Below are 19,453 nucleotides of genomic sequence, written 5' to 3' on the forward strand. Positions count from 1 at the left end.
AGAGGAGGTCAAAATCATCCTCAGCTATATAATAAATGTGAGGCTAGCCTGGGCTACACGCGACCTTGTCACAAACAAAACACACGAAGCCAGCACCCCTTACCCTTCACACAATGACTCTAGAACTGAATTCTAGAACTAAAACTATTTAAACTCTTAGAAGACTTGGGAATGAATATCTGTGATCTTGGTCTAGACCAAGGTCCCTCTGCTACAATACCAAAAGCACAGATGACAAAAGGACAGACATCTGTGTGTGTGTGTGTGTGTGTGTGTGTGTGTGTTTGCCTTCATATTTTATGAACACCAAGTCTGTGAAGTACCCAAGGTGGCCAGAAGAAGGCACTATAGCGCCCCCTAGAACGGAAGGTGGTTGTGAGCTTGTAATTCACTGTGAGGGCAGCCTGTGAGAACCTTTACAACGCTGCAGGATTACAAGGTGGCCCACAGAGCAAGAGGAAAGATTTACCAATCAGATCCTAGCAGAATAAAGAATTCTTCACTTTCATAATAAAAATAAGCCATTTATAACGCAAACAAACAAACAAAACAAAACAAAATAAAAATACACGGACTCTCACACAGCTCTGGCTTCCTAGACCTCACAGAGATCTGCCTGTCTCTGCCTTCCCAAGTGCTGAAAGCAAAGGCGTGCATCTCAATGGCCAGAAAACCGCCCACCCTTGATGTGGGCAAAGGATAGGAATAGATTTGTCTCCAAAGAAGACACAGAAACGAGCACATGAGGAGCTGCTCTACCAGTTACTAGGCAAGGGTGGATCAAAGCCGCCACTCACACATGCTTAGTGCCAGGGAAGATACAGAAAAGCTGAAGCCCTCACGCATTGCTGAGACGATAGAAAATCTGTAGCCATGCAAACCGTCAGCGCTTCATAGCAATGCTAAACCAAGTTTCCCTGAGGTCGTCAAGCTCACTTTTCTATAAAAACGTACACACACATGTTCAAGGCGCCATTGCTCACAGTGTCCTAAAAGTGGAAACAACTCACTCCCCTACCGACGAATGATCGGGTGAAGAAAATGTGGCGCTCCATGACAGGGAATAAAATGCTGACATGGGCTACAGCAGAAGCATGATGCTGAGTGAAAGATCCTAGACTGGTGTGGAAGGAACGTTCTGGAATGATAAATCTATAGACACAGGAGATAGCTTAATGGTTGGCCAAGGCTAGAGGCAGGGATACAGGAAAGAGGTGGGGAAGGTCTGCTGATGAGCATGCATTCCATTTGAGAACTAATGAAACCATTCTATTGACTGTAGTAATGGCCACACAGCCCTGTAAATATACTATAAATCATGGAGTTGTATATTATGTGAATGATAGCTTAATGTCCTTCTTTTCTTTTCCTTTTAGACTGACTGATACAGGGAAGACCTGGAGGCAGAGTATCGATGGTGGGCAAAGATTGTTTAGCCCTGAGCACAGATCTAGTTGTTTTTAAAGATTTATTTTGGGCCTGGAGAGATGGCTCAGCGGTTAAGAGCACTGACTGCTCTTCCAGAGGTCCTGAGTTCAATTCCCAGCAACCACAAACTGTCTGTAATGGGATCAGTATACTCATAAATAAAATAAATAAATATTTTTTAAAAAACTTATTTTACTTAATGTGCATGAGTGTTAGCCTGCACGTATGTCTGTGTACCCCTGGAGTTACAGGTGGCTGTGATCAGACATGTGGGTGCTGGGAACCAGACTTGGTCCTCTGCGAGAACAAGTGCTTTCAACTTGTAAGCTGTCTCTTCTGCCCCAGGGCACAGGGGTTTACAGCCCTGTTAGTGATCGGAAAGGGATCCCTGATGCCCAAATCTTTCAGTGAAGGAAAGAACACTTGTAGTCAGCAGGTTCTTTCTCTCCTAGAAGTCTCAGGAAAAGGAAGAATGCTGAAAATCAGACCTGATTTAACCTTGGTTTGGACCCAACTCACACCCTGGACTGCTAGAGAAAGGCACTTGGTCTCTAAGTTTGAAGCTGGCAGGGTCACCCCGGCCTGACCCTTCACAGTGGCACAGGCTGTGTTTGCCTCTAGGGGAGCGTGTGTATTGTCCCTGCACTTAATGCTGTTTTGATTATTTGCGAAGTGCTAATTTGCCTTTCTCAGTGTGGTTCACGATGTGGTAAACCGCATTGTGTTTACAAACAGTTTAACATTTAACATAAGCCTTTGTTGGCAAACCTCTCCAGAACCCTTCTCTGGCCCCTGTTCCCCCACCAACCCCAGCTTACTATTTATTAAAAAAAGACCATAAAACAAACTTCCCCTTTCCTGGAACCATACCTAATTCAACAACAGCCCTGGTGTCTAAGAATAAACGAAGCCCATGCCTTTGTTCAAGGCATGTGCTGTAACAAAGTCATTCTAGAGAGATCCAAGCGAAGAAAGTCGATATAGAAAAGCTGTATCTGACCTCCCAGCTCCCACGTCACCTTTTCCAGATCCGTAGTGATGTCTGGGTCCCATCCACATGGCAATGATGCCAGGGCTAGGAAAGCCCTGCTGACCCAGAGGTCACTGCAGACACAGAAGCCATATTTATAGTGCTGAGTGTATTTCCCTCCATCTTATGTCCAGATGTCATAGCAAGGTTAGAGAGACCATACCATCAGAAAGAGCACCCAAGGCACTCCCATCAATTCGCAGAGCTGTGCACTTACCACTTATCATTTTATCTTATTCACTCATCCAGGCAGTCAACAAAAATCAACACCAATCCCCCATCACTCCAGCAACTCAAAACCCCTATGCGATTATCATGGCCACAAAGCAATTGGGCTTTTTTTTCTACTATTGTTTTCAAAGCCTAAACCATAACTAAAAGCTGCATTAAGACTGAGACAGCCGGGCTGGGGATTTAGCTCAGTGGTAGAGCGCTTGCCTAGCAAGCGGAAGGCCCTGGGTTCAGTCCTCAGCTCTGGGGTGGGGGTTGGGGGGACACTGGCAGGAAGGCCTAGAAGGTAACGTGGTCGACCACGTGGTCATAGCCACTGAAATTACAAGGGGCATTCCCTTTGCACGGCAACCTCTCTCCCAGTATCATAGCCTACACATGTGCAAAATGATTCAAAAGAGAGACGAATGGCCAGGGTTGGGGATACACACTCCTAATCCTTGTACTTGGGGAACAAGTGAATCTTTGACTTCAGTGCTGGCCTGGTGTACACAGTGAGTTCCAGGCCAGCCAGGAATACAAAGGGAGACTCCATAAAGCAAAAGCAAATGAAAAAGATCTACCATAAAAGCCTACACTCGTACTAAATGTCATTCGGTGTTGTGTCAGTTCAATGACGCTATGCAGCTGGAGAAGGAACGAACAAGGGAAAACCAAGAGAGGGGCAGAGCAGTCCACCCAGGCCTTTCTGTGCAGAAAATGGTTACGTATCTGCTTGACTTCACACTGACAGACTGAGGAAGGGAAGTGGGACTGAGGAAAGGCTGAGGCAAGTTCATCCACTGCAAGGGTGCCTACAGCATTTGGATTCTGAACCTCAGAAATGCAATGTGAAGTCACGTTTTTAAAATAAATGTTCATTTCATTTTAAAAGTTCAGCCATTTTGGCCACAGGCACCTGGAGGACAATCAGTCATGTCCTCACCTCCTGCAGCCTCTGGAAACCTTTCCCCAGGCTGTTCACAGGCCCTTCTGCACTGTAAGAGATAGCAAGCCGAGCTGGAGGCCAGCAGCAGCTGTGCAAACAAAGTGTCCACAGCGCTCTCCTGCTGGTTTACGTGTGAAGCAATTCCTTCTCACCAATGGTGAGGAGGCAAACAGGCGCAGGCAGCCCAGCATCTTGCAATTGCAGTGGTGGCCCTCCAGTGTTTATACCAACGGACTCTGAGGTGGAGAAACTCATTTTGGGGTGACAAGAGAAAGCCAGGGGCTCTGGACAACAACTCTTAAGGCTTGGGTTTCTCCTTTACAAATCTTGCTTTTCCCAGTGTAACATTTTAACTTTATGCCATGTCATTTGTGTGTGTGTGTGTGTGTGTGTGTGTGTGTGTGTAGGGGTTGGGGATTGGGAATAGAGGAGAGCATGTGTACAGTGTCACAAGTGGAAGCCAGAGCTGTCATTCTTCAGGCACCATCCATCCTTCCTTTCTTCCTTTTCATTTCTTTTTTCTTTATTTTTTTTTAACAAAGTATCAAATTATCCTAGAACTCAGGAGTAAGCTAGATTGTTGGCCAGATAGTCCCCAGAGAACCATTCCCCTGCCTCCATCTCCCAGGTACTAGGATTTTGGCACCTGACACCACAGCCAGATTTTTCACATTGGTTCTTTGACTCAAACTCACATTCAGCACTTGCCAGGCAAACCATCTCCCCAGCCCTTGGTGTCTCCTTTTATACTAATGATGATGCACATTTGGCACCCAAGGAAGGTTCACCGCTAACCTTCAGATCCTTGCCAGACTCCCTCTTCCTCACCCACTCTGCTTAGGAACAGGTATCCCAGCACAGGCCACACGATCATAAAGCACCTGTGGGAATGGAATTCCCACCTTTGCTTGGGGAAATGCCTGACAGGGTAGAACGAGGCATGAGAGAAGAGGTGACTCAGCTCCAGTTTTCCCACGACCTCCAGTTCCTTCCTCACCAATGCATGGGGCAGAGCTTGCTGCTTCACACACTGCTGTGGATATCAGCCGAGTGAAACCCTGGCTTCTCCAATGGGTGTTCCTATTAGCAGTCCAACTATACCTACGAGTGTTTCCACAAAGAGAGGACATTCACCTGGCTTACCACTGCAGCCTTGGCTTCAAGCCACACCTGCCCATTCTCAGCAGCCACAAATCAAACCTACACGTCTTTTTACACTTATTTATTTATTATTGCGTGTGTTAGTGCTGTGCATGGGAGAAGACAACTTACTCAGTGTTGTCCTCCACCATGTAAGTTCTGGGGATTAAGTTAAGGATCTTAAGTCTTAAGTCTTGGGATTAAGTTAAGGACCCTTACCCACTGAGCCATCTTGCTCCTCAAAGCTACCTTTAAAAAAATGAGATTTTACTCGTGTGTGTGTGTGTGTATGTGTGTTTGTATGTGTGCACACACATGCACACATGGTCCTATACTCACATTAGAATACAAAGATCCCTTAGAGCAGTGGTTCTCAACCTGTGGGTCACTATCCCTTTGGGGTCACATATCAGATATCCTGCATATCAGATATTTTCACTATGATTCATAACGGCAGCAAAATTACAGTAATGAGGTAAGCAACAAAAATAAAGGGACTGTATTAAAGGTTCACAGCCCTAGCAAGGTTGAGAAACACCTCAGGACTACACTCATAAGTATTTGCAAATGCCCCATTGCCATCGCTTGGAACAGAACTCTGGTCCTCTGGGAGAGCGCAAGCACTCTCAACCTCTGAGCCATTTCTCCAGGCCCGAAACCTACACATCTTAGAAGAAATGGTGGAGATCCTCGCCTTTCCAGAGCACCTGGTGCTGTGCAGAAATGAGCCTAAGGTATTTAAAGGGCAAGTCAGGATTCCTGGCTGATCATTCATTAAACACCTAGGCCACTGTGTGCATCTGGTGAACTAATGGTGACTCAGGGCAAGCAGCCTATTTGAATGTGCTGAACTGCTGAATTTACACTGCTTTTGAAACCCTTCGCGCCCGACCACGTGCTGTAGTTACTAATTTAAAACTCGGTAGCAAGGATGAGGGGCATAGAGTTGGGGGAGGTGTGCAATTAGTGTGACACAGAAAGACCAAATCCTAGTGTTTGTCTGATGTCACCATGCGTTGCACATAAGACAGGTGCCACCTGAGTTCATCTGGCCCCTGAAACGGGATGACACATCGGCGAGCACAAAGCTCAGCACACCAATGGCCGTCTTGAGTGTTCTGCTTAACTGAGGGGCTGACTATCCTTTCCTTCCAGAGCTCAGGTATGACACCTCACTCCTCATGGCCGACAGACAGACGACCAGGGTCAGGGCCTCTGGGCCTGCCCCAGTGCAGAGTCAATACACAGACCTTTCAGGCTTTACTAATTAACAAGGTCTCTGCCACAGCCAGCTTTTGCTTCCTTCCTGTCTCTCTTTTCTGCTGAATGAGGGCAAACAGCTGAGGCGTGGAGGCCTGGAGGCCAGGAGGCCAGGGGATAGAATGCTGGCTTGTCAGTTCCGAGCCACTGGCCACTCCACGAGCCAGTGTGTTGAGGCTGCAGGAGCTGAGCTGAGAGGTACCCAGTGCCCAGCTCAGCTCACCTGCTGGAAGGTTGTGCTCTCTCCACAACACAACTGCATAGTTGCTCTCCTTGGCCCAGTGACAGCCTAGACGGATGATAATGAATCCCTGTCGCTCTCAGATATAGGAAGTCATACACTTACACTGCCTTCAGGGTCACCCCACCCACCCAATTTAAAAAGCTTGTTTTAGGCTGGGCAGCGGTGGCTTCCAGGCCAGACCCTGCTGGTCTTTTTATGATGGCTCTGCGTAACTCTTGAACTTATATCAGCTTCCTCTGTAGCATACAAGGCCAGTCCAGCTGGTTTCTGTGTCCCTGCCAGTCCTAATAGTCTAAGGGCCTGAAAGGAACTGGAGAGCAGGCAGCACTGGGCAAACACAGAGCTGAACTTGAACTTCTAGGACTCTCAGTCTTGTCCTGTCATGGTCACATGTCATTTCTACCTGCTGCCGGGTCTCAGAGTCCTCGCCACAACACCTAGAACAGAAGACTGCAGGCGACTTCTTGCCACTACAGTATATGACGTCCGTCACCAGCTCATTTTCTCCTTCTTGTTATTAACTCGATATACCTTAGGCTAAATAGGCAAAGCTTCCAGAAAGCTCTGTATCCCTATTCTGTGTGCTTGTTGCCAAAGTGGTCATTTTCCTACACAAAGAAGCACCGAAAAAAGATACTTCTTGCTCTCTCTTTATCGTACTTAATTATTCCAGGGTTTTTCCTATAGTAACTCATGATTATGTGGCTTTAAAATGTAAATGGTCCCCTGTGTCAGGCAGGATTGCTCAGTGGGTAGAAGCTCTGATAAACTAAGACCACATGACCTCCACGTGCACATCATGACATCACACACATCACAAACACACATTACACACAATGATAAATGTGTGTGTGCACAAACATACACATACACACACATACACACACACACACACACACACACACACACACACACACACACACAGAGGAAACAGGAAAATAAAAGAGGTTAGACTCTGGGTTGAGATTAGCTTGGTCACTGACAGACCACAGGCCCTTACAGAGAGTCACAAAGGAGCTGGCTCTCAGTGCCTACGCTGGACAAATTGAGCAGGATTTTTGAAAAGGATATGTAAGTACAGTATCTTACACACACACACACACACACACACACACACACACACACACAGAGTCTTAGTCAGGGTTTCTATACCTGTACAAAACATCATAACCAAGAAGCAAGTTGTGGAGGAAAGGGTTTATTCAGCTTACACTTCCACACTGCTGTTCATTGCCAAAGGAAGTCAGGTTAGGAACTGACACAGGGCAGGAACTGATGCAGAGGCCTTCCTTGGAGGGGTGCCGCTTACTGGCTTGCTTCCCCTGCCTTGCTCAGCTTGCTTTCTTATAGAACCTAGGGATGGTACCACCCACAATGGGCCCTCCTCCCCTGACATCACTAATTGAGAAAATGCCTTTCAGCTGGATCTCATGGAGGCACTTCCTCAAGGGAGGCTCCTTTCTCTGTGATAACTCCAGTTTGTGTCAAGTTGACACACAAAACCAGTCAGTACACATATATAACTTGTTCCCTTGTAAAAAATAAGTTATGTTTTAAGAGGTTAAAAAAAAACCACAAGATTCACTCTCAGAGAGACCCGTAATTTAAAACTGATCCAGACAAAAACTATGATAATAAAACCATCCTAAATTTGGATAGAGAGATGTCTCGGCAGTTAAAAGCACTGGCTGCTTTTGCAGAGAATCTGGATTTAGTTCCCAGAGCCACTTGGAGACTCAAAGCCCTTTGTAAAACCAGTTCCAACTGATGTGTTCCTCTGCAGGAACTGCATGCATGCGTTGCACATGTATTCATGGAGGCAACACACACACTCACAAAGTGTGCGTGACACAGGCTGTTATCTAAACCACATAATAAACACATTCAGATACTCAAGATGAGAATAAAAGTAACTGCCATAAAAAACCTCTCTCGACCAAATTAAAAAACAAAACAAAAAGTCCATGTGCTCAGGAGTTCATGCCTAAATGTATGATTCTGTTTATGTGAAATTTCCAGATGAGAGACATAAGATTGGCTTGTGACTGACAGAGGATGAGAAGGAGAGAAAGGGAGAGGGAGAGGCTCTGACAATAAGCTAGTGGCATGGTGTTGGGTGCTCTCATTGTGAACGCATTAAAAACTGTGAACTGCACAATTTAAATTAATTAAAATGGTGGATCTGTGCCCTGTGAAGGGCATTTCAATAAAAGCAAGGGAAGGGGGCATACCTGCTTCCTCTGCCCCCAGCTTTAGTCTTTTAACATCATCTCTTAAAAAGAAACGTTTGCTGAATGTTCTCCAGTTTCTCTGGGTTCTCTCAATTTCTGGGACATAAAAAGAGCCCCATGTCATATCTATAAGACACATTCTCCCTGCCAAAGAGGGCTGGTCTAAGCTAACCTTATGACCAACATATAAAATAACTGTTTATAGAACCCAGCATCCCCAGCTGTTAGCAGCAAGGAGCTGCCTGAGGAAGAGGCCCCGCCCAGGCAACGCCATGCTTCTGAGCTTGCGTCACCAGGAAAGAACTAAGGGTGAAAGCAGGAAAATAAAACAGGGGTTAGACTCTGGGTTGAGATTAGCTTGGTCACTGACAGACCACAGGACCTTACAGAGAGTCACGAAGGCTGTCAGTGCCTATGCTGGACCAGTTGAGCAGGATTTTTGAAGAGGATAAGTAAGTCCAGGATCCCATACTGATGTGGGCGTCCCTCCAAAACAAACTGAAGGTTCAACCTGGAGCCACACAGGTCTTCAAAGCCACCACGTTACACATCTCTCTTCCCCACAGATCTTGTTATCTGGGGAAATGTATCTTCTACCTTGTCACTCTGTTGTTGACACATGTCCACAAATGCTGGGGACCAACTCAAAGCCGTAGAAATCATACAACTTTTAACACTTAAAATGCAGGGCTGGGTTGTAGCTCAGTTGGTAGTGTGGTGGCCCATCGTGCACAAACTTTGGGTTCTACCCCCAGCATTTAATAAACTGGGTACAATGGTATATGCCTTTAATCCTATTGCTCAGAAGGTTAGAGGCAAGATGATCAGAAGCTCACGGTCTGCTTGGGCTCCTTGAGAGCACCCACTCCCCCAACCTCCACCCCCAAAGAAACCTAAACTAAAATGCTCACACCAAGAGCCTTCAACTCAGAGGTCTCACATTTGTATGGGGGCTTCTAAGCATCCTCAAGTTAGGACAAATCACCATTCGGAACATTACCAAATAGTCCTTTTTACAGCCAAGGCTACAGCTGGAGAAAGGAAATGACTGACATATTGGGAATCAAGATGCTAGACCAAGGCTGTTTGCAAGATTGAAGGCTGAGTCCTACAACCCCTGGGGTCAACTTACATAACAAGGGTATAACTTTAGTTATTTCTCACTTTAACTGAATGGCAGAAATGAGAAAGCAGCTCCTACCAAGCCTTAAGGTCTCTGGACTCCTCCAAAGTCAGCCTACAGGGGGCAGCAGTCAGCTCCGACCTACCAGCCTGGAAAACAGTGTCAGGGCTCTCCCAGCCCAGGTAAGGCCTCCTGCTCACTCTGAGGCTTTTGTCTTCATATCAGTGCCAAAAGAGTCACAGTTTGGTTTCCTTAAAAACACAGGTGGCATTCTATTCCCTGCACAGATCAAGAGAAGTAAGAGATAAGAGTGCCAAATGTCAAATCACTAGTCACTGTGTAAACAACCCACAGTGTCCAGGAAGGAATTACTGAGCACACCCAATGCTACAGAGCATGAATCACAGACTTCCTGTTGGGCAGGGCCTTGCAGGAGGCAGGTGACTGGGGCCTCTCTCCCCTTGGGCCAACTATTCCCAGTCAGGCTGTAGGCATGATTCTTATTATGGGTAACAAAATGCCACCTTCTCCTTAGTACTGGGAAAGGCAGAGGGGTGGAGAGATTAAGTCAAATCAAGGCACTCAGGGTCACCCTAGAGTGGCTTTGCAAGGTCTTTCTAGGGCAGTCCTCCCACAGCCACTCTCCAGAAACACCACTTTGAGTGCTGACCAGAGATCCCATGAATGTGCTACTCCTGCTATTTCCAGTTCTTTCTTGCCCTCCCAATACATGAAATCCCTGTTCCCTGTCCTCTTGAAGTTGTGGGTGACCATGGGATTGGCTTTAACCCACCGCACCCCAACATAAAAGAAGTGAGCCTCGGGAAACTTAGTAAACCCCATCAGTAAACCCAGTCAGTAAACTCAGTCTGTAAAGTGCTTGTTGTCCAAGTATGAGAACCCGAGTTTGATCCCCCAAACCCAGTTAAAATAAAAGGAGCTGGGGGGGCTGGAGAGGTGGCTCAGCAGTTAAGGGACACTCAAGGTTCTTTCAGAGGACAATGACTTTTGTTCCTAGTGCTTACATCAGATGGCTCACAACTTCATGAAATTCATGGGCAAATGGAATGAACTAGAAAATATCCTGAGTGAGATTACTCAATCACAGAAAAACACACTTGGTATGCACTCATTGATAAGTGGATATTAGCCAAAAAGCTCAAATTACCCAAGATGCAATCCACAGACCACAGGAAGCTCAAGAAGAAGGATGACCAAAATGCAGATGCTCCCACTCCTTCCTAAAAGGGGGAAAAATATCCATAGGAGGGGATATGGAAGCAAAGTTAGAGCAGCAACTCAAGGAATGGCCATTCAGAGCCTGCCCCACATGTGGCCCATATATATACAGCCACCAAAACTAGATAAGATTGATGAAGCTAAAAAATGCATGCGGAAAGGGACTGGATATAGATCTCTCCTGAAAGACACATCCAAAGCATGTCTAATACAGCGATCAGTGCTAGCAGCAAACCACCAAACTGAGAACAGAACCCCCTTGGGGGGAGTTAGAGGAAGTATTGAAAGAGTTGAAGGAGCTTGCAACCCCATAAAAACAACAATGCCAACCAACCAGAGCTTCCAGGGACTAAACCACTACCGAAAGACTATATACATGGACTGACCCAGGGATCCAACTGCATATGTAGCAGAAAATAGCCTTGATGGAGCACCACTGGAAGGGAAAGCCCTTGATCTTGCCAAGGTTTGACCCCCAGTGCAAGGGGATTATGGGGGAGGGCAATAAGGGGGATATATAGGGGGAATACCCGTATGGGGGAAAGGGAGCGGAGGGAATGGGGACTTATGGACAGGAAACTGGGAAGGGGAATAATCTTTGAAATGTAAGTAAAGAAATATATAATAAAAATTTTTTTTAAAAAATGGCTCACAACCATGTGTAACTGTGTAACTCTAGCTCCAGATATTTTCTGGCCTCTGAGGATACCTGCATTCATATTCACAGATACCTACACACACACACACAAATAATAAATAAATATAATAAAGTTTTAAAAGCTGATGGGTGATGAGGAAGGACAGGTAAAGGGATGGGCAAAAGCACTCCTGGAACATTAACGAGGGAGAGCTGGGGAGGTTCCCCAAGGGGTGGGAGTGAACCGCTAAAGCATACTTTGCTAATTTAGAAAATAAAAATCTTTAAAATGAATAAGACGTTCGAGCTGGATGAGATGTGGGTGCTTACAACCCTAAGCCCAGTACTGGGGCGGGGTGTGGAAACAGGAGGATCCCTGGGGCTCACTGGCAAGCCAGCCTGGCCTACCTGTGAGCTCCAAGCCAGTGAGTCTCAAATCAAAAAAGGAGATAGCACTGGAGGGATGCAAGGTTGGCCTCTGGGCTCCAGATATCTGCATCCACGCATGCATACACACACGCGCATACACACAACGAATCCCCCACATACATAATACATGCACACACATGGTTGCATTCACACATGTACCTCTATAACATCCCGCATACACTTTTCACACATACATGTACTCCCATACTTGCCCTCTATACATATCACACACACACACACACACACACACACACACACACACACACACACACGAGAAATGACATACACCATATCCTGGTAGAGACCCTGAGACCCGTTAGCGCAGCTCTCCCTCTCACTACAGCAGAGGTTACAGACACGTGGGTCTCCCAGGAACTCTAATGAGCAAAAGAACACCTCCTCATCTGCCATGGCACACACTGGAGATGTGGCAAGAAGTGTTCCTCAGTTCAACCCCTAGCTGTGGGCCCATTTATTACTACAGGGTAAATCTAGCTTCTTGAGTCATGCAGAGACTTTCTGTTCCCAGGCTCAGACTGCCTGTCCCAAGTTGACAGAGAATAAAACTCAAGTCCACTCCACACTTCATCCCCAAAGAGACATAATGAGGAGAGAGCATGGGCTTCTCCAGCCAAATTTGGGTTCAAAGCCTCTGCCACTTAGCAGAGCCACATGACTGTGCTAGCCAGTTATCCTTCACCGAGACACCATCTCCACTCTGGAGTGAGGGTGGGCTGCAGTATGGGACAATGGACAGCTGTGCAGCACAGGCCACATGGACAGCAGTGGTTACACTTGTCCCATCACGGCCAGCAACCTGCTCTGGTCATGTGCCAGCTGCAGGAAACCAGGGTTTTTCCCTTGATCTATATAACAGGAAGTAATGTCTATGCTCAGAGTGGATTCAAGAGTTCCATGGGGGAGCCCCTGAAGGCAGGCAGAACAGAGGTGGCTGCCTGGTAAGCACACACCCGACTGTTCTGCTTGGAGCCCTTTGCCCAGACTATCCTAGCCAGCCCCAGAACACGCATGGGCCAACGAAGCAAGGAGGGACCAGACTGTATGAGGCCCTCCGCCTTTGACTCATCTGACAGGGGTCCTCTGAGATATCCCATGCCACATCACTCCACCTTGGGGACGCTGAATGTCAGCATAACCTCAGAGATGCTCATAGTAGCCCAGAAGGTAAGCTGTTGTTTGAGGAGCTCACCTAGATATCATATGCAGAAACCTAGCCCATCCCTGAGGCCAGTTAGTGGGATATTCTTTATTCAGGTAAACTTAAACTGACTTACGATTGAGGACCCAAGAGCCTGGTAGCCTCTCTTAGCCCCAGCTTTGACAATGCCTGTGTTTCCAGGGGTTTTTGAGGAGAAACAGATCAAACGGGAACATCTGCCCTTTGTCACAGAATCTCTGGTCACTGTGTAAGAGCAATTCAAGCTGATCACTGAGGTAGCAGAGGGTTTTCTCTGTTGTAAGGCCTTCCAAGCAAACCTCTGAGAGCGGCCTCAAGGAACACTGGAGGCTTGGTGAAACTCCTTATCCTGGTCCTGGGTGGCCTCTGGGGCTGACTGACCCAAAGTGAGCAAACCTCATTTGTACAATCATAAAATGTGAGAGAAGGGACCCCAAGTGAGGACTTCAGTGCCCACCACTGAGTATCTATCTACACACGCCGACAAAGAAGTCAAATAAGGCGCAGACCCATTCTGGAAGCCCATGAACTCACACACACGAAAATTAAACACGGGCCAGCAAGAGAGCTCAGCAGGCCAAGGCACTTACTGCCAAACCTGGGACCCGTATGGTGGAAGGAGAGAGCCGACCCCTGAAGGTTGCCCTCTGCCTCCCACATGTGTGCGGTGGAGTGTGAACAAACTCAAACAAAAAGAGACTACATTTTTTAAAAATTTAATTAAGCACGGTCTAACAGTCTCAAGGCCATGGCTTATGTAAGAGAGAAGACGGTATCAACATGGCAGATGAAGGTTACTGCCCCTCTCTGACCTACCAAAGTTTCTATTTCTGCGAGTAAGTTAAGCCAGGTATAGAATGCATTCGTCTCCGAGTCAGAGAATGTCAGCTATCTGAGCTGCCGAATTTCGCGAGTTCAAGCACTAATTGGAATTTCTAACATGCGCCCTACCTCCCCGCCATATCTCTGATAGAAGAGCAGCTACCATGGCCTCTGTTTCTAGGGCTGGACAGACAGACTTGAAAAGTTCTCATTTCTGCCCATTTCTGCCATGTAGTACTAATGATTTCTCCAAGTGTAAGGCTCAAGGCTGTGGGCCTAAAATCCCTATAAACTTAGGAGGCTGAGGCAGGAGAATCACAAGTTCAGCGTCTGCATGAGCTATACAGTGAATTCAGGACCAGCCAGAGAGACTCTGCTAAAACAAACAAAACCCCCAATAACCATCTATCCCCAACCCAGAACAATTGAAAGAGCCTGGTTCTCATCCTGACTGCCAACTAACTCCTCTCGTGAGACGATCTTTCAATCAATAAAGCCGTCCAATCCCTCAGAGACACAGGAGAGGCCAAAATCAAAACTGGGCTTGAACTGAAGTCCAAACCAAAGACACGGGGACTTGTGTGAGAGACACTGGTCCCAGGATGCCCTCGGAGCGCCCTCCTGCAGGAGCAATGGGGACAACCAGCACATCACTGTGGTATCTCCCATTCCTTGTCTGACTCCTCTGACTCCCGGGCCACTATTCTTCCCTCCCCCTTGACCCTCAAGCCCCCTGCACCCTCATGTAGCTCATAGAGCTCCTGGAAGTCCTGGCACTGTCCTTCTGCAGTGAAGTTGAACTTGACTTCTAGAGACAAATAAGATATCAGCCTTGCGTCTGAAGTCACACTATTTTATACGACCTTCATCAACTACCCCGCCCAGTGTCTGGAATCTGGATGAGGGACCCAGCTCCCCACATGCCCCAGATGAGCTGCTGAATGTACTATCCAAGGTCAAAGCTCTGACCAGAACAGGTGTGTGTGTGTGTGTGTGTGTGTGTGTGTGTGTGTGTGTGTGTGTATGACATGTAACATTACTTTTGTATTTTGGTTAATATTCCCCCCAGACAGGGTTTCCCTGTACAACCCTGGCTGTTCTAGAACCCCCTCTGTTAGATCAGACTAGCCTCGAACTCACAGAATGCTAGGATTAAAGGCCTGTGCCACCACCAGCCATTGTTTTAGTTTTCCTGTTGGGAGGTGACCCTGTATACATAGAGGACCACCTCTATTTCATTTCCCAGGAGCCATTCACCTTACTTTTGGAGGATCTTCCATTGAACTGGAACTTGCTGATCGTAATAGGCTGTCTGGCCAGAGAGCCCCATAGATCCTCCTGTCTCTATCTTCCTGGCGCTGAGATTTTAAGCAAATGTCACCACACTTGGCTATTTACATAAGTGCTGGGGTCAAACACAGGTCCATATGCTTACAGGCAAGCATTTTATTAGCCGAGCTATCCCCTGCACCATTTTCATTAGTTTTGTTGTTATTGTTTGTTTGTTGTTGTTATTGTTTATTTGTTTTGTTTTGAGACAAGGTCTGTCTTAGCTAGGGTTTCTAGCACTGCAATGAAACACCACGATTAAAAAGCAAGTTGGAGAGGAAAGATTTTATTTGGCTTCACATTGTGGTCCATCACTGAAGGAGCTCAAACTGGAAAAAACCTGGAGGCAGGAGCTGATGCTGAGGCCACAGAGGGGTGCTGCTTACTGACTTGCTCATCATGGCTTGCTCAGTCTGCTTCTTTATAGAACCCAGGACCACTAGCCTAGGGATAGCATCCACCACCCACGATGATGGGCTGTCACCCTCCCCTCCCCCGACCAGTCACTAATTAAGAAAATGCCGTGCAGGCTTTGCTATAGCCAGATCTTATGGAGCCGTTTTCTTTTCTTTTCTTTTTTTTTTTTTTAATTCCTTTTTTTTTTAAATTAACTTGAGTATTTCTTGTTTACATTTCTTTTTTTTTTCTTTTCTTTTTTTCAGGGGCTGGGGACCGAACCCAGGGCCTTGCACTTACTAGGCAAGCGCTCTACCACTGAGCTAAATCCCCAACCCCTTCTTGTTTACATTTCGAGTGTTATTCCCTTTCCCGGTTTCCGGGCAAACATCCCCCTAATCCCTCCCCCTCCCCTTCTTTATGGGTGCTCCCCTCCCCATCCTCCCCCCATTGCCACCCTCCCCCCAACAATCACGTTCACTGGGGGTTCAGTCTTAGCAGGACCCAGGGCTTCCCCTTCCACTGGTGCTCTTACTAGGATATGCATTGCTACCTATGAGGTCAGAGTCCAGGGTCAGTCCATGTATAGTCTTTAGGTAGTGGCTTAGTCCCTGGAAGCTCTGGTTGCTTGGCATTGTTGTACATATGGGGTCTCGAGCCCCTTCAAACTCTTCCAGTTCTTTCTCTGATTCCTTCAACGGGGGTCCTATTCTCAATTCAGTGGTTTGCTGCTGGCATTCGCCTCTGTATTTGCTGTATTCTGGCTGTGTCTCTCAGGAGCCATCTACATCCAGCTCCTGTCGGCCTGCACTTCTTTGCTTCATCCATCTTGTCTAATTGGGTGGCTGTATATGTATGGGCCACATGTAGGGCAGGCTCTGACTGGGTGTTCCTTCTGTCTCTGTTTTAATCTTTGCCTCTCTATTCCCTGCCAAGGGTATTCTTGTTCCCCTTTTACAGAAGGAGTGAAGCATTCACATTTTGATCATCCGTCTTGAGTTTCATTTGTTCTAAGCATCTAGGGTAATTCAAGCATTGGGCTAATAGCCACTTATCAATGAGTGCATACCATGTGTGTTTTTCTGTGATTGGGTTACCTCACTCAGGATGATATTTTCCAGTTCCAACCATTTTTGCCTACGAATTTCATGAAGTCATTGTTTTTGATAGCTGAGTAATATTCCATTGTGTAGATGTACCACATTTTCTGTATCCATTCCTCTGTTGAAGGGCATCTGGGTTCTTTCCAGCTTCTGGCTATTATAAATAAGGCTGCTATGAACATAGTGGAGCACGTGTCTTTGTTATATGTTGGGGCATCTTGTGGGTATATGCCCAAGAGAGGTATAGCTGGATCCTCAGGCAGTTCAATGTCCAATTTTCTGAGGAACCTCCAGACTGATTTCCAGAATGGTTGTACCAGTCTGCAATCCCACCAACAATGGAGGAGTGTTCCTCTTTCTCCACATCCTCGCCAGCATTTGTTGTCACCTGAGTTTTTGATCTTAGCCATTCTCACTGGTGTGAGGTGAAATCTCAGGGTTGTTTTGATTTGCATTTCCCTGATGACTAAAGATGTTGAACATTTCTTTAGGTGTTTCTCAGCCATTCGGCATTCCTCAGCTGTGAATTCTTTGTTTAGCTCTGAACCCCATTTTTTAATAGGGTTATTTGTCTCCCTGCAGTCTAACTTCTTGAGTTCTTTGTATATTTTGGATTATCTATCTGTTGTAGGATTGGTAAAGATCTTTTCCCAATCTGTTGGTTGCCGTTTTGTCCTAACCACAGTGTCCTTTGCCTTACAGAAGCTTTGCAGTTTTATGAGATCCCATTTGTCGATTCTTGATCTTAGAGCTTGATCTTAGATCTTGGTGTTTTGTTCAGGAAATTTTTTCCAGTGCCCATGTGTTCCAGATCCTGCCGTAGTTTTTCTTCTATTAGTTTGAGTGTGTCTGGTTTGATGTGGAGGTCCTTGATCCACTTGGACTTAAGCTTTGTACAGGGTGATAAGCATGGATCGATCTGCATTCTTCTACATGTTGACCTCCAGTTGAACCAGCACCATTTGCTGAAAATGCTATCTTTTTTCCATTTGATGGTTTTGGCTCCTTTGTCAAAAATCAAGTGCCCATAGGTGTGTGGGTTCATTTCTGGGTCGTCAATTCTGTTCCATTGGTCTATCTGTCTGTCTCTGTACCAATACCATGCAGTTTTTATCACTATTGCTCTATTGGAGCCGTTTTCTTAATCCCTCCTGGAAGAAGAGTTTAGCTCGTCTCATGTTGACATAAAACTATCCAGCACACGCCAGCCTTCAACTCCAGTCCCTTGCCTCTACCTCCCAGGCATGGAAATGGCAGGTGTGTAGGCTCCTCCAAGCTTGGTTAAACGAAACTCTATTCTGGCTGTGTCATGGGCTAAATCTACTTTTGCTAGTAGGACTGAGAACCTAACCTCAATTTACAATACTGTCTCTATGAGAAAACTCTTTCAACTTCTAAACACCCTCTATAAAAATAAACTTCAGTCCTAAATGGAGGTCTCAATTAGCAGATTCCTTCATTAGGGTGCTGTTTACCTTTGAAATCACTAATCAGTCCCCCGAAAACACTGAAGGGGCCCTTGCCTGGCTGTGCTGTCCACCTCAGAAAGGAGGCCTGAATTTCAGAGGAACATGTGAATTGAACGCCCTGCACATTTCCCCCCAAAGGCTTTTTTTCCTTAGAGACTGAGCAAATCAGTAGCTGGCTGGGAGGCTTAAGGTCTTCCTTAACCGTGAAGTGACTGCTCCACCTAATGGCTCCACAGCCCTGAGACAGTAGTTTATAGCTCACAGAGAGCCACTCATCCTCTAGGTGAGCAAGAGGGGTCTAGAGAAAGAAGAAACGGCTTGTTCAGAGTGACACAGGGGAATTCACACTACAGTGAGATCCTAAAGGACTTACCTCCAACTGAACTCTTGTGTCAGGAAGGATATGAATAGGGAGAGGGAGGGAAGGAGAGGGGAGCCCCATCCTGCTCCCTGACCCTCTGGTCAGGTTCCTTCCCTACCATCTCTGCCTGAGAACCTGGGCTCAACTTCTCAGGCCCCTCTTCTTTGTTTTTGAAACAAGAGGACATGTAGTCCAGGCTAGCCTTAAACTTGCCAGGTAGCCCAGGATAACCCTGAACTTCTGACTCTCTAGCCTCTACCTCCTCAGTGATGGGATTACAGGTGTGTCCTACCATGCCTGGTGTATGTAGTGCTAGGAATTGAACCCAGGGCTAGGGCAAGCACCCTACCAACTGAGCTATACCGTGGCTGCAGAGGCTGACCACCAATGGGAATGGGTGTGAACAGACACACACACACACACACACACACACACACACACACACACACACACACGTACCCCTTCAAGTCCAGCTCCCTACCTTGTCTCTTTAAAAGTTCAACTCGCCACTTCTAACACACATCTTGGCCCTGATCTTTTAGAATGACCTTGCAGAATTAAACATCCTCCAGGACAAGGAGCTGAACTCAGGGTCACTTTTTGCATATATCAAGTAGAATCAAAACACCAGCTAGTTTGGCCTCTAAATCCTTCCTACATTGACTCCAGTCTACACATTCACTCTAACCTTGCCCAAGTCTTCAGTTCAAACCTTCCATCAAATGCAGCCTATCCATGTGGTGAACTGGACTCAGCTGCAGATCTTTGAAGTACCCTCTGTGGAGAGCACCCGGGAATTATATAACAGGTTTCCCCAGAGGTATTTCACAGACCATAGATACTGTGGGTGCTTCT

The 19,453-nt window shown here is 46.6% G+C and overlaps 1 protein-coding gene across 9 annotated transcripts in view; it reads right to left on the reverse strand.

Moving 5' to 3' along the window:
- Positions 1-19,453, reverse strand: part of Cgnl1 (cingulin-like 1) — a 165,529-nt gene that overhangs the window by 46,412 nt on the left and 99,664 nt on the right.

The sequence above is a fragment of the Rattus norvegicus genome, chromosome 8, assembly GCF_021556685.1.
Source record: "Rattus norvegicus strain SHRSP/BbbUtx chromosome 8, alternate assembly SHRSP_T2T, whole genome shotgun sequence".
Classification (NCBI taxonomy): Eukaryota; Metazoa; Chordata; class Mammalia; order Rodentia; family Muridae; genus Rattus; species Rattus norvegicus.